Source organism: Cupressus sempervirens, chromosome 5 (genome assembly GCF_028749045.1).
Source record: "Cupressus sempervirens isolate cs-2001-9-10 chromosome 5, ASM2874904v1, whole genome shotgun sequence".
Classification (NCBI taxonomy): domain Eukaryota; kingdom Viridiplantae; phylum Streptophyta; class Pinopsida; order Cupressales; family Cupressaceae; genus Cupressus; species Cupressus sempervirens.
Window position 1 is genome coordinate 775,028,524 of NC_143122.1, and position 12,904 is coordinate 775,041,427.

The 12,904-nt window shown below is 32.9% G+C and overlaps 1 pseudogene; it reads right to left on the reverse strand.

Annotated features, from left to right (window-relative positions):
- Positions 1-3,253: 3,253 nt before the first annotated feature.
- The window catches only part of LOC149558234 (plasma membrane ATPase pseudogene), a 49,390-nt pseudogene continuing 39,739 nt past the window's right edge, over positions 3,254-12,904 (reverse strand).

Consider the following 12,904-nt stretch of genomic DNA (forward strand, 5'->3'; position numbering starts at 1 on the left):
ATTCTCTATTTGAAGGGCTTTATAATGGTAAAGACTAGATGATATTAAACCTCATATTTGATTTCCTATATATAATTTGTAATGTAAAGATAGCCATTCAAGCTTGTCTTTGAATACCTACTTGAGAAAAATCCATAGAAATGCCTTCATCTAAAAACAAAGGATCAAAGTAACTACTTTCTCCATAGAGGAAATTATCATCCAAGGATTTTGAGCATAGGCTTGGAGTAAATGCATTATAAGAGCTTCTTTCATCAAATTCCTCCATAATATTCTATAATATATCATTACTTCTTTTATCATGGCTTTTCTTCTCATAGAAGTTCTTTGCAATAGGATTTCCTATTTGATGAAAAGACTCAAAAAGAGTATTTATTTGTCCTTTGAATGATCCATATGATTTTAATTTAACTTCCATTGGATTAGAGGAACTTTTCATCATATAATATGTTTCATTTTTAATATGTTCAATGATATCTATGTCCTTTTGAATCATTGGTTCTTCTCCAAGACATCTTTAATGAAATGTGAAAGTTGGCATGCATGATAAAGAATGAAGGCTAGATAATTCATCTTCTTCTCCTTGAAGATAATTTTTCACTTTTTCATCAACCAATCTTTTAATCACAATTCCATTAATGTCATCAAATGTAAATGTCTCCATTTCCATAGGGAAAGTAGATATTTGTAGAGGTTTATTGGTGTTTTTATCTCAATCAATGGTAGTAGTTTTAGATTGTGCCATAATAACTGAAGTATTGATGTTGTCAATAGATTAATCACCTTGAATGATAATGGAAACATGAATAGGAAGATCCTCTCCACATAGGAAGTCATCATCTGAAACATTCAGGCACCAAGTAGGAATAAAAGTGGTATGAAATTCACCTTGATCCACATTTCCCTCATCTTCAATTGTATGTTGCATAGTTCCTTGAGATTTTGATATTTCCTTTTCTTTCACATTAGGATCGAGATAATTGAATACTCTCTCTTGGGTTTGATAATTTTGATGGTGATGACTTGATGAATTAGTAGACACTTCTTCTCCTATACACTCCATTTCTTAGCCATATGCTTGATTAGACATGGAATCCTCGTCTTCTTTCATGCATGAATAATTAGACGAATCATTTCTAATAGTTTGATTGGGAGATTTTATATTGTTAAGAAAATAATTTTTACATGGGTCTTCTTTCTCAAGTTCTTGCAACGTTTTCAGTATAGAAGAATGTATTTTGTTAGGATCGAGCTATGCATTTCCATAGAAACTTTTCAAAAATTTAACCTGATCAGGATCAATGGAAGTATGATTTTGATGAGTAATAGGTGTAGGCAATGGGACACCTTTTTTACCTCCATTCCTTGATTCAAATGAACTAATTTACTGATCAATTTCTTTCTTCTATTCACATGTGGAACTTCTTTCTAAAAATGACTTTGGTTTGTGAGAGAGGAATTGATTATCTTTATCATCTTCTTCATCTATCTTTTGCAAGGTTTAGAGAAAAAATGGATGGATCTTTTCTAGGTCTAGTTTCTACAAGAAGCTACCTTGCTAAGGATTGACAAAAATCTGATTTTGTTGATAGACAAGTGAATGAGAGACATTTCCATTATTCTTCATTGCTAATTTAGATGAAAGACATTTTTCAAAAAGACCTTTATCTTTATATGTTGGACCTTTTTCAAATAAAGAATTATGATCATGAGAAAGATACTCATAATATTTTCCATCATCTTCTTCAATATTTTGAAAATTTTGCAGCAAGGATGAACCATTCTAGGATCTAGCCTCCTACTGCCCTAGAAATTCTTCAAGAAATATACTTGTAGAGGTTCATTAGGAATCTATTTCTTTGAGTATGAAAACTATTCTTCATCACTGCTATTGTCACTATCACTTTGCATTTTTCCATTATACCAAACCATGTTTTGAATTTGAAACTTAGATAGAGTCACCAATATTTAATTTTCTAAATAGATTCACCAAAATTCATTCAAGGGAAGGTACTTTCATCAGCCGAATTACTAAATATTATTTGACCTTGGATGTGACCAAGATTTTTCCTATTCCTTCTTGGAATAACAACTATTCTTTCAATGACTATAATATTTTGATCACTAGGAGCTCTTCAAAATATTTCCCCAAATTCTTCTTCTTCTAGAACTTCATTCACCTAATTATATTCCTGAGCACTTCATCTACACCTCTAGGCTAGAGTTTTCAAATCTGAAATAATTTCTTCTTGTGTGTCTTGGAAACCAAGGTTTGGTTGTAGAACTAGAAGCACATTCTCATGAGGCAACACCATCTTACTTTATCATAGGTGACAAATTAATCTTTCTTGTTTCAGTCCCTATTAGAGTTGCCAAAAAAATTTTGGTAAATAGATTTGTCACTTGAAAATGGCTCAACAGAGTGTATGTGGAAAACTATTCACAACATTTGGATAGGCCCTTGATATGTGGCCTTCCTTTGCATTTAGAGGGGCAACTCCCTCGTAAGATATAATTTTTGAATTTTTACAAATCAAAATGAAATCAAAATTTAAAATATCAATAGAAGGCCATTGATGATGAATGCACTAGAAAAATTCAAAGCTTTCCTAGACTAAATTAAACTACTAATTACAACAATCAAGATCTACGCTTGAGAATTATCAGTAGCACAATATTGATCCAAAGATTCATAAACATCTGCACAATACCATGAAAATGTTCACTACAAAGAGAATACATATTTCTAACAATTTAGATTTGAAAGAAGAGAACTCAAATTGCACATTCCTTTATTTTCTCGCACCAAGAACCCAAGAGGAATTTCTAATTACAAAGAAAAAATTTGTACACACTTTCCAAATATCATCTTCAAATCAAATGTTTAGCATAGTGTTCCCTTTTTCTAAAGTCCAAAAAGTCTCACAACAAAGCCAAAAATGACTCCTTATATAGACATGGAGGTTAAGAACTACTACTTCATAGTTAATAACTACCTCCAAAATATGTAATTTGGGAGGGGTTAATTAACCTCTACAAAATGAACCAAGTATAATCTAAAACTTAGATCTTACATCTCTCAAAAGGAAGATTGAATAATTAGTCCTTATCAATCTCCTTTTGATATTTGAATGATTTATTCAAGTTACATCAGTTTATTAATGAATGCATATCTCTCTTTTCATGAAGAGATCAAGAGTATGAGGCATGTACAAGTGCACTGAATAATAACTTTATGTTGATGATCACTTGCTTATATTACCAATTGTGCTTTTCTTTGTTGAAGCCACCTCACTATTTCATACTTGTGTTCTGGGAATACTCTAGCAAATCCATCAGCCATTTCAACCAAATCATCAATGGGAAGAGATACTTTAGATATCATCTTGTCTTGGCCAAGTAAGGTAGTTGAAGGATACATATTAGCTCCCATTCCAAGCCTTCATCATGTTTCTTTAGCAATAGCTAGCTGGTCACCTCTGATCATCTTTACATTAACTCCAAGGTTAAGAGCTCTACAAATGGTTTCTCCACTATCATGAAAAGGAGGTTTGAACAAAGCCAAGAAACCTATGAAAACCCAAGGTCCTCCAGCACTCTCTGTCTTTCTCTTGGGCACCTCTTGTCTGGCCACAACCAGAGATCGAAGCCCGCATTAAGAATACTTATCAATCATTGAATGCACATTCTTTTCCATGTCCTCCTTGCACTGGCAAAGTTCTAAAATCTTCTCTAGTGCTCCTTTATTTTCTTTGTGCCAATTTTCTTTCGAATCAATGTAAGTGAAAATAGTTCTTTTATTGGTAGAATTGAATAGCAGAAAATGGACTTTAGTGATGCCTACTCTTGCCTCCTTTGGATCTGACAACATTCCAACAATGGAATACTGATGGCATCTTGATTTTAAGTTTTTAAAGCCATTGCTACAAGCAACACCACATGTTCTTATCTCTCTTTGTAAATACCTCAATGAGGTTTTTTTCCATGCACAACCTATTTAGTGTTAGAGTTCCAATTTTATCACTAAAAAGGACATCCATTCCAACCATTTCTTCAATGATAGTCATTCTCTTAGTAATGGCTCCCTACTAAGAGAGGTAATGGGAACCAATAACCATGGTTATAGACAACACCATGGGCATTACAATGGGAATACTACCAATCAATAAAATGAAAAGGTTGTTGACCCCTTTCCAATAATTTTTCTTTTGGAAAGGAAACATCACATTAATCTCTATTACAATTCCTATAGAAATGGAACATATACAAAAGTTACTGATGGCTATTAGACCCTTTTGAAAATGTGCAACACTATTGGTAGAATCAACTAAACTGGCAACTGTGAACTCCATTAGCAATAACAATATTTTCAATTTCTCCTTTCTTGCAAGTAGAACCAAAGTAAACTTCACCTCCTAGATACTTTGTAGCAGGAACAAATTCACTAGTGAGAGCAGACTAGTCAATCTTTAAAGGATCTCCCTCAAGTAGGTGGGCATCTATAGGAACAATCTCTCCTAGCTTGATGCTAATCATATTCCTTCATACTAATATTGTAGCTTCTTCCTCTTTCCATTTTCCATCTCTCAAAATCTTAATGTTATGGGCTAGAGATTGAAGAAGTCTGAGCATGAAACCTACACATTGTTTGAGTATTTGGAGCCCTTATGAGTATTTGGAGCCCTTACACTATGTACAAACATGGATCTTGGCTTGTGTGGGAGTGGTGAGTATGAAGTATATCTGCTCGTGTTCACAAAATAGGGATGTCTCTTTCCATGGGCTATGTCATCCACCACGGGGGTATCATCAAAACAACATGTACCCAAGGCAACAACTCATCCTATATGAAGAAATGCCAATGGAGATCATAGCTAAATCGATGCTTTCAAACTGAATTTATCTTTCTTGCCAATCTTGGAGGAATGAGTCTTGACCTTGTAAATGTGCCAACCTTATTATTGCTTGCCAATAATAATTTAATCAATTTGAAACACATATTGAATCTTTCAGCTTTTGAACAAAGAGGTTAATAACCACCTCTAAAATACATATTTTGAACTCCAATCTTAACCTTTTTTTACGAGAGGTTAAGGTTAATGATCTAGTGGAAAATATATGTTTTGAGCCTCTAATCTTAACCTTTTTGGATGAGAAGCTAAGGTTAATGGTTTAGAATATGTGTTTTGGAAATTTATCTTAACCCCATTTTGATGGAGAGGTTAAGATTTTAAGATGAAACATGTGTTTTGGAGCCCAAACCTTAACCTTTTTGGATGAGGTTAATGGTTTATAATTTGTTTTAAAAAATGTATTTTGGAAACTTATCTTAACCTTTTTGATGGAGATGTTAAGATTTTGAGATGAAACACATGTTTGGGGATGCTTCATTAACCTTTGATAACTTAAGACTCAGGAACCAGATTTGAAAAATTTGAAGTACTGGACAAAGCTAGAGACAAGATAGATGCATCAAGATCAAAAAGTCATTAAAAATACAATCAATAAATTTCCCTTTCAAGGCTAGAAGTTTGATACATTCAAGCTTGCTTTGACTTAAAATAGAGATGCTTTTTTTCCTTTTTCTTTTTTGCACTTTGGCAGTTACAAGAACCATGGCAACAAGGTGTCAATCTAATTCAACCCTGAAGTCATTATGTTAGTTTAGATTTTACATTATTTTACATTGATAGAAGTGACCTCCTTGGAATATTTCTTCTTTCTAATATTCAAGAAGACATTTTTAATCTTGAACTTGAAGAAACTCTTAGTGAGAATGAAGAACAACCTTTTGAAAATCCATTCATTGCTACTCAAGAACAAATACTCTCATCCTCTGATGAATCCTTGCATTTGAATGATTTTTTTGATGAATCTAAATACCAAGATAATCCACTTTCCCTTTTTATCTATCAACCACCATTGCTAGTATCGCCTCTAGGAATGGCTCAGCCTCAGTCTTAACCTACATTTCCTTCTCCTATCCCTCCTCACTAGGGTAACCAAAATTTGAAGAACATACCTGTTATTGCACTTCCCAAGTTTTGTGGCCTATTCACTAGAGAGCCTAAAGCCTTTCTATTTGAGTTCAACATACTTTGTAAAATTTATGACTATACAATTGATGGCCATAAACTAAATTTGTTTCCTTCTACCCCAAAGGAAGTTGCTAGAAGATGGTTCATGGGGTTGGGTGCCAAAGTTATAGTAGATTGGCCTGTAATGTGCAACTTGTTTCTCACAAAGTATAAAGAATAGTTCAGGGGTCAGGATATAAAAGGAGATGAGATTTTCAAAATGTTCCAAAAGGATGATGAAACCCTTGAAGATTATGTTTCTCAATTCATGTTCAACCTATAGTGAAATACACAATATTAATTGAATGAGGAATCAAAGAAACATATTTTTATGAGAGGCATGAATGATAGAAGCATTGAAGCTCTAGATCTTATGTTAGGAGGAGATATCACTCAAAAGACTTGGACTAATATACAAAATATATACCTAAAATATTCTAGAGCCATTGTGACAAAAGGTAGGGTACCTAGAGATTTACCACATAAGTCTAATGGCATTTCAAGAGTATCCAAGATGGAATTATCCAAATTTTTCTTAGATTTCAAGAAAGACATCATTAATGATGTAGCCACTTAGTTGGACACCATACAAGAAAAAAGGAAGAAAGATGAAGTTGATGGCATGTTTAGTAAATACTATCCACATTGTAGGGAAAAGAAAAGACACTGTAGATGTAAGTTTGTTGAAAATGTGGAGACAAAACCAAGGCCTATTGAGTTCAAAGCCATTTTTAAAAAATGGAGATGTGCTTGATATCTCTCAATAAATGCCATATGCTCAAAGACAAGGTATGCCACAAGATCCTTTTCAAATTAAAAATAATAACAATCAATGGCAAAAAATTTAGAATACTAGTTTAAGTGGAAATAATAATTGACAACAACCTCAACAAGTTTGGTAGCAACCTTAGCAAGGTTGGCAGTAAACTCAGTAGGGTTGGCAACAAAATTAAAATTAGAATACCCAACCTAGTCAACAAACCCTATTACCACCACCTTAGTAGAAAGCTTTAATACCTCCTCCTATAGCCACTAATACTCCTCCCAAGAAGTCCCAACTACCAGTTCATCCTAATCCTATTTTGAACAATACTAATGAACATACTCAACAACAAATCTATGTCACCTCCTTGAATGATATTCACTTAAGGTTAGGCACCACTCTTCCTTCACCCAAAAACCTTATAATGAATGAATTTGAAGATCCTTCAAATGAGTAGACATATTAGTCAAACCAATAGACCTCTCCTATAGGCAAAGAATCTCCATTCACCCATAGGTTGATGGAACAAAGCCAACCCATAGAGAGCCATGCAGTCATTGATTTGCTTAATTAGATAAAGAAAATGATAGTAAAAATAACATTATTGGATGCTATTAAGGAAGTCATTGACTACACTAAAGCTATTAAGGAAGCATGTATTAAACAACCAAGAAGAAAGATCCAAAAACCATTCATTTGTTAAGATAGTTGTTTGACTTAATACTGGAGAAATTAACCATACCTAAATAATTTGATCCTTGAAGTCCTATAGTTATAGTTACTATCCATGGGATCCAAGTTCAAAATACTTTAATTGATCTAGGAGCATCTATAAATGTCATGAAAATGGAGGTATAATCTTGAATGCATAACATTGGCCTTAGAGAAACACCCACCATACTACAGCTTGTTGATAGCTCTACCATTAAGCTAGATGGGATAATAGAAGATGTCATAGTCACCTTAAACACTTGGGAGTATCCAATTGATTTTTTTGTTCTATCCCCAAAGGCTAATGTGGGAGGATATCCTTTAATTTTAGGATGACCATGGTTGGCCACTATAGATACCTATATAGCTTGCTGATCTGGAAAGATGAAAATATCTAATGGTAGTCATACCAAGAACTTGACTTTATACTCCCTTGCTTAACCATTATTACTAGATGACTAAGTAATTTGGCTAGATTTGGGTGATGATGATCTAGAAATCAATTACATCCATCAGTTGATGATGATAGGTAGAGAATCATTTATAGTTGCTCGAGAAGAAAATGAAATAATTTTTTCCATTATTCTAAATAAATATGGAATAGAATCTCAAGTGTGTCCTCAAGATGAATGTATCTTAGAGACTATGTTACCATCCTTTAATTCACCATATCATTCAAAAGCTTCATAAATTATCCACTCATTATTACCTCATGAGATGGATTCTTCTCCAATTGCTCAATTATTCATGATAGATAAGATTATTAAGATGGAAGTTGGTCTAGGCAAAGAATTGAATCTAAAAAATGCTTATCACTCTCCCAACAAAAGATTATGTTGTAGTTAGTGCAAGAGAATCAAAGAGCATTTTCTTGGGATTACATGGGCCTGAAAGTATTAGATCCTATGCTCTATAATCATAAGATTTAATCATCTCTGACTTCAAACCTGTTTGACAGCCTCAAAGGAGAGTTAACCCTATTTTAAAAGATATAGTTAAGAATGAATTGCAGAAACTACTAAGTGTTGGTTTTATATACCCCATCTTTGAGAGTCCATGGGTCTCATCCCTATTTATAGTACCTAAGAAGGGAGGAAAATGATGAGTTTATGTAGATTATAGTGAGCTCAATTCTTCCACTAAGAAAGACCATTTCCCCTTACCACTTATAAACCAAGTCCTTGATAACCTAGCTAGCAAAAAGTATTTTTCTTTTCTAGGTGGTTTCATTTTTTACAATCAGATACAAATAGCTCCAGAAGGTCAAGAAAAACAACTTTCACATGCCCATGGGGCACATTTGCCTACTCAATTTTACCTTTCGGCTTGTGCAATGGCCCAACTATATTTCGATGAGCTGTCATTAGTATCTTTTTAGATAACTCTGCTAATTTTATGGAGATCTACATGGATGATTTTACTATTTATGGTTCTACTTTTGAGGAAGCAAAGGCAAATTTAGAAATAGTACTAAAAATATGTCAAGACTATAACCTTTCCTTAAATAGTAAAAAATGTTTTATGATAAAGGAGGAAGGTGTAGTGTTAGGCTATTTCATCTCATCTAAGGGTATCCAAGAAGATCTAGCAAATATTGAAGTCATTAGTACTTTACCTATGCCAAAGAAGAAGAAGAATGTACATAGTTGTTTAGGACATGCTGGATATTATAGAAGATTCATTAAAAACTTCAATAAACTTACAACACCCATCTATGACCTACTCAAAAAGGATTTTGAATTTTCTTGGAACTTTGATTGTGCTACTTCTTTCCTATAGCTTAATGAATTTCTTAGTACAACACCTATTCTAAGAGGACCCAATTGGGGGCTACCTTTTCACATTCATACAGATGCCTCAAACCATATGCTATTAGTGTCATGCTAGGAAAAAAAGTGTACTCAGTTGAGTATGCCATTTACTTCAAGGTATGTGCAAGATCATGGTGTGCCAAAAAGTGGCGATCTAAAAAATATGTAGTTTTGAAATGCCTCAAACCATTTCAAAATCTCTTCCAACTTTTGCCCCACCCATCTTGATACTAAATGAAAACAATTAATATATTTATAAGGTCTACTATATCTTTTGATACCAACCCTATATGGTCAACTTAAAAAACATCCAAAAAATGTGTTTTTGGCCTATTTTTATGTGATTTTTAATTCAAACATATAGCTGACAAATTTTTTTTTGCCAAATTTTGATGAAATAAAAATGATTTCTTAAGAATGTTTTTATCTTTCCATAAATGTAAGGTTTCTCAAATTATGAGTTCAGTAAGTAATTATTACTTATTTTCTAATGGAGTTACATATAAAGTGTTGACTGACACACTACTTCAAAAACAATTATAACTTTCAAATGGTAAAACATTTTTAAATCCAAAAGATGCATCACATTCTATGTTTCCTCCACTATAAGGAAAAGAAATGAAAATTAAATTTTGTAGAGTTTTGAATTAGTTAAGGTGGTTAGACATGAGAGTTTTTTAATTCCAAAAATACTAAAGTAAAAAATTAATTTATTATTATTTATTTAGAATAAAAATACATGAAAATATGTGTCACATCCAAGCATGAGTCTACTACTTATATCTAGAATATTATTGAAAAATATTATCATTTAATTTTAATTAAGGTGGTCAAACATAAGTCTACTTCTTATTTTTGTTCTGAAATTTTTGTAATATTGCATTAAAATTCAAAATTTTGATGAATCAAATTTTATTTTTTTGAGATAAGTCCTAGTAGTTTAGAAACTAGATTCAATTTCCTAGAGATTTCTTTGTCTCAACTTTTTGATATAATGCTAATAATAACTAGAAAAATGCATGTCAAGTTGACATAACCCTAATTTTCTAATTTTTTATTGCCATTTAAGAGCATAGTTTGGTTGAGCATGATCTTGCACATACCCTTCATCAGTAAGAATTTGTAAGGTGCAAAGTTTAATTGCACAGTCACTAAAAAGGAATTAACTAAAGTTATCTATGCACTTAATAAATTTAGGAAATATTTTATTTGCTATGAAATATTTGTCCACACTAACCATTCTATTATAAAATATTTGGTAAACAAGCTTGCAATATTAGGAAGATTAGCTTGCTAGTTGCTACTCATGAAAGAATTTGATATCACCATAGTAGATAAACTTGGCAAAGCCAATGTGGTAGCCAACTTTCTCTCTCAGTTGCATGCCTCTGATCATCCTATAGCCATTGGTGATAATTTTCTAGATGAACACTTTTTTTGTTGTTAGCACAAAATCCATGATATGTAGATATTGCTAACTACCTCACCATAGGTAAAATGCTAATTCACTTCTTTGCCAAAGCAAGGAAGTTACTACTAGAGAAGAGATTTAACTATTCATCGATTGCTAGATTTATGTGTTTATATTTGACCTGATCAAGTCATGCATCAATGTCTAAGAGAGGATGAAACATATAATGTCTTAAGGGCATGTCATGATGAACCCTGTAGAGGTCACTTTGCATCTAAACAAACTGCTTTCAAAATTTTCACAACTAGGTATTATTGGCCAAGTTTGCACAAGGATGCAACTAGATGTACAAAGAAATGTGAAAAGTGTGAATGAATGGGAAGACCCAATGAATTAGATGAAATGCCTCTATAGCCTCAAGTAGTTATCACGCCCTTTGACAAATGGGGGATTGACTTTGTAGGACCTATTGAACCTTCTTCACAAGGAAAATCCTATATTCTAGTTTGCACTAAATATGTAACCAAATGGGTAGAGGCTAAATCCATGGAACACCCAAGGGATATCAACATGGCCAAGTTCTTGTATGAATCCATCTTTACATGGTTTGGAGTCACTAGGGAATTTACATATGATCAAGGGGCTCAATTTATAACAAATTTGATAGTTTCTCTTATGCAAGAGTATACTATCGGGCATGGTAAATCAACACCTTATCATCCATAGGCTAAAGGTCAAGTAGAAGTTAATAATAGGGAGCTAGAATCCATCTTCACAAAGAAATTAACACTCCATAGGAAGTATTGGGCCTCACAACTTCCTAAGGCTCTTTAGGCTTATAGAACCACATGGAAATCCACAACTCATTTTACTCTATTTGAGCTTGTCTATGGTAAGTCAACACTAATGCCTATAGAATTTGAATATAAAACATTGATAACTACCTTGGAGCTTAGTATGGAACTCATTATTGCACATCAAGAATGGATCTTGAGTTTGAACGGTCTTGATGAATGGAGGAAATCTGCATTGAACAACACTATACTCATTCAACACTAGTGGAAATAGTGGCATGATAGGTTTATCAAATAGAAAATGTTTGTTGTAGGAGTTTGGGCACTCCTTTATCACTTAAAATACCAACATAATCCAAGAAATTTTCAAACATGTTGGTTAGGATTGTATGAGATTGTTGTCCTATTTCCAAATGGTGCAGTTCAATTATCTACCATCGATCCTCTCCAATTCAAGTTACTTGTCAATGGGCATCACCTGAAGATTTACAATAAGCCAATTATCCATGAGGAGTTCCTGCGACAATTCTACCACAATGATGATATTCCCATTCCTATAGCCAAAGAGTTTGGGTCTCCTGCCTTGAATCCTAATATTTCTTGACTCTGTTCAAGGAATTCATAATAAAATCTTTCTTCTTGAAGTTACTTTCTTCACTACCCACTCCACTTCACCTTCTCTCTTTTCCCATCTTACCATTCCATCCCATCACTCTATCAATTCTAATGATTTTTTCGAGAACATCTTTCCTGCAATAGTTGCTAGGTACATACCACATAACATAACATTTTATTTTATTTTTATTTATTTATGCTTTGTTAAGAATTGGTATTGTTCATAATTATTCACTTTTGCATATCCTAGCCTAGTGGGACCCATGCCTTTTCATAGCTGGGGGAATGGAAATATTTAAATATTTGTTTTCAAATCAATTTTAAATCACATGTAACTCTAAAAGTTAATTGAGATGACTAGAAGTAATCGAATGCTTAATGTCACATGTTGATGACTTGTCCGATTGTGATTACATCATTACAAAATTAAGGACATTAAATGTAGTTACTTAACTTTTAATGATAATTTGCAATGTGTTCAGGTGACAGACCTATACATGATCAAAAATTATGAAACTCGATGCAAAAATAATATTATGAGATATGTGCATTAAACTATCTAAGTATTTATGATTTTTTTTTTTTTTTTTTTCTGAAATAACTTGTTCCATAATATTGTAAACTTTGATCACCAAGATTTGAAACATCAATATTGTGCCAAAATTATGTTGAAGCCAACAATGGGTGGAGGTCTCCAAAGGTATGAGCTAGTTGATCACCAG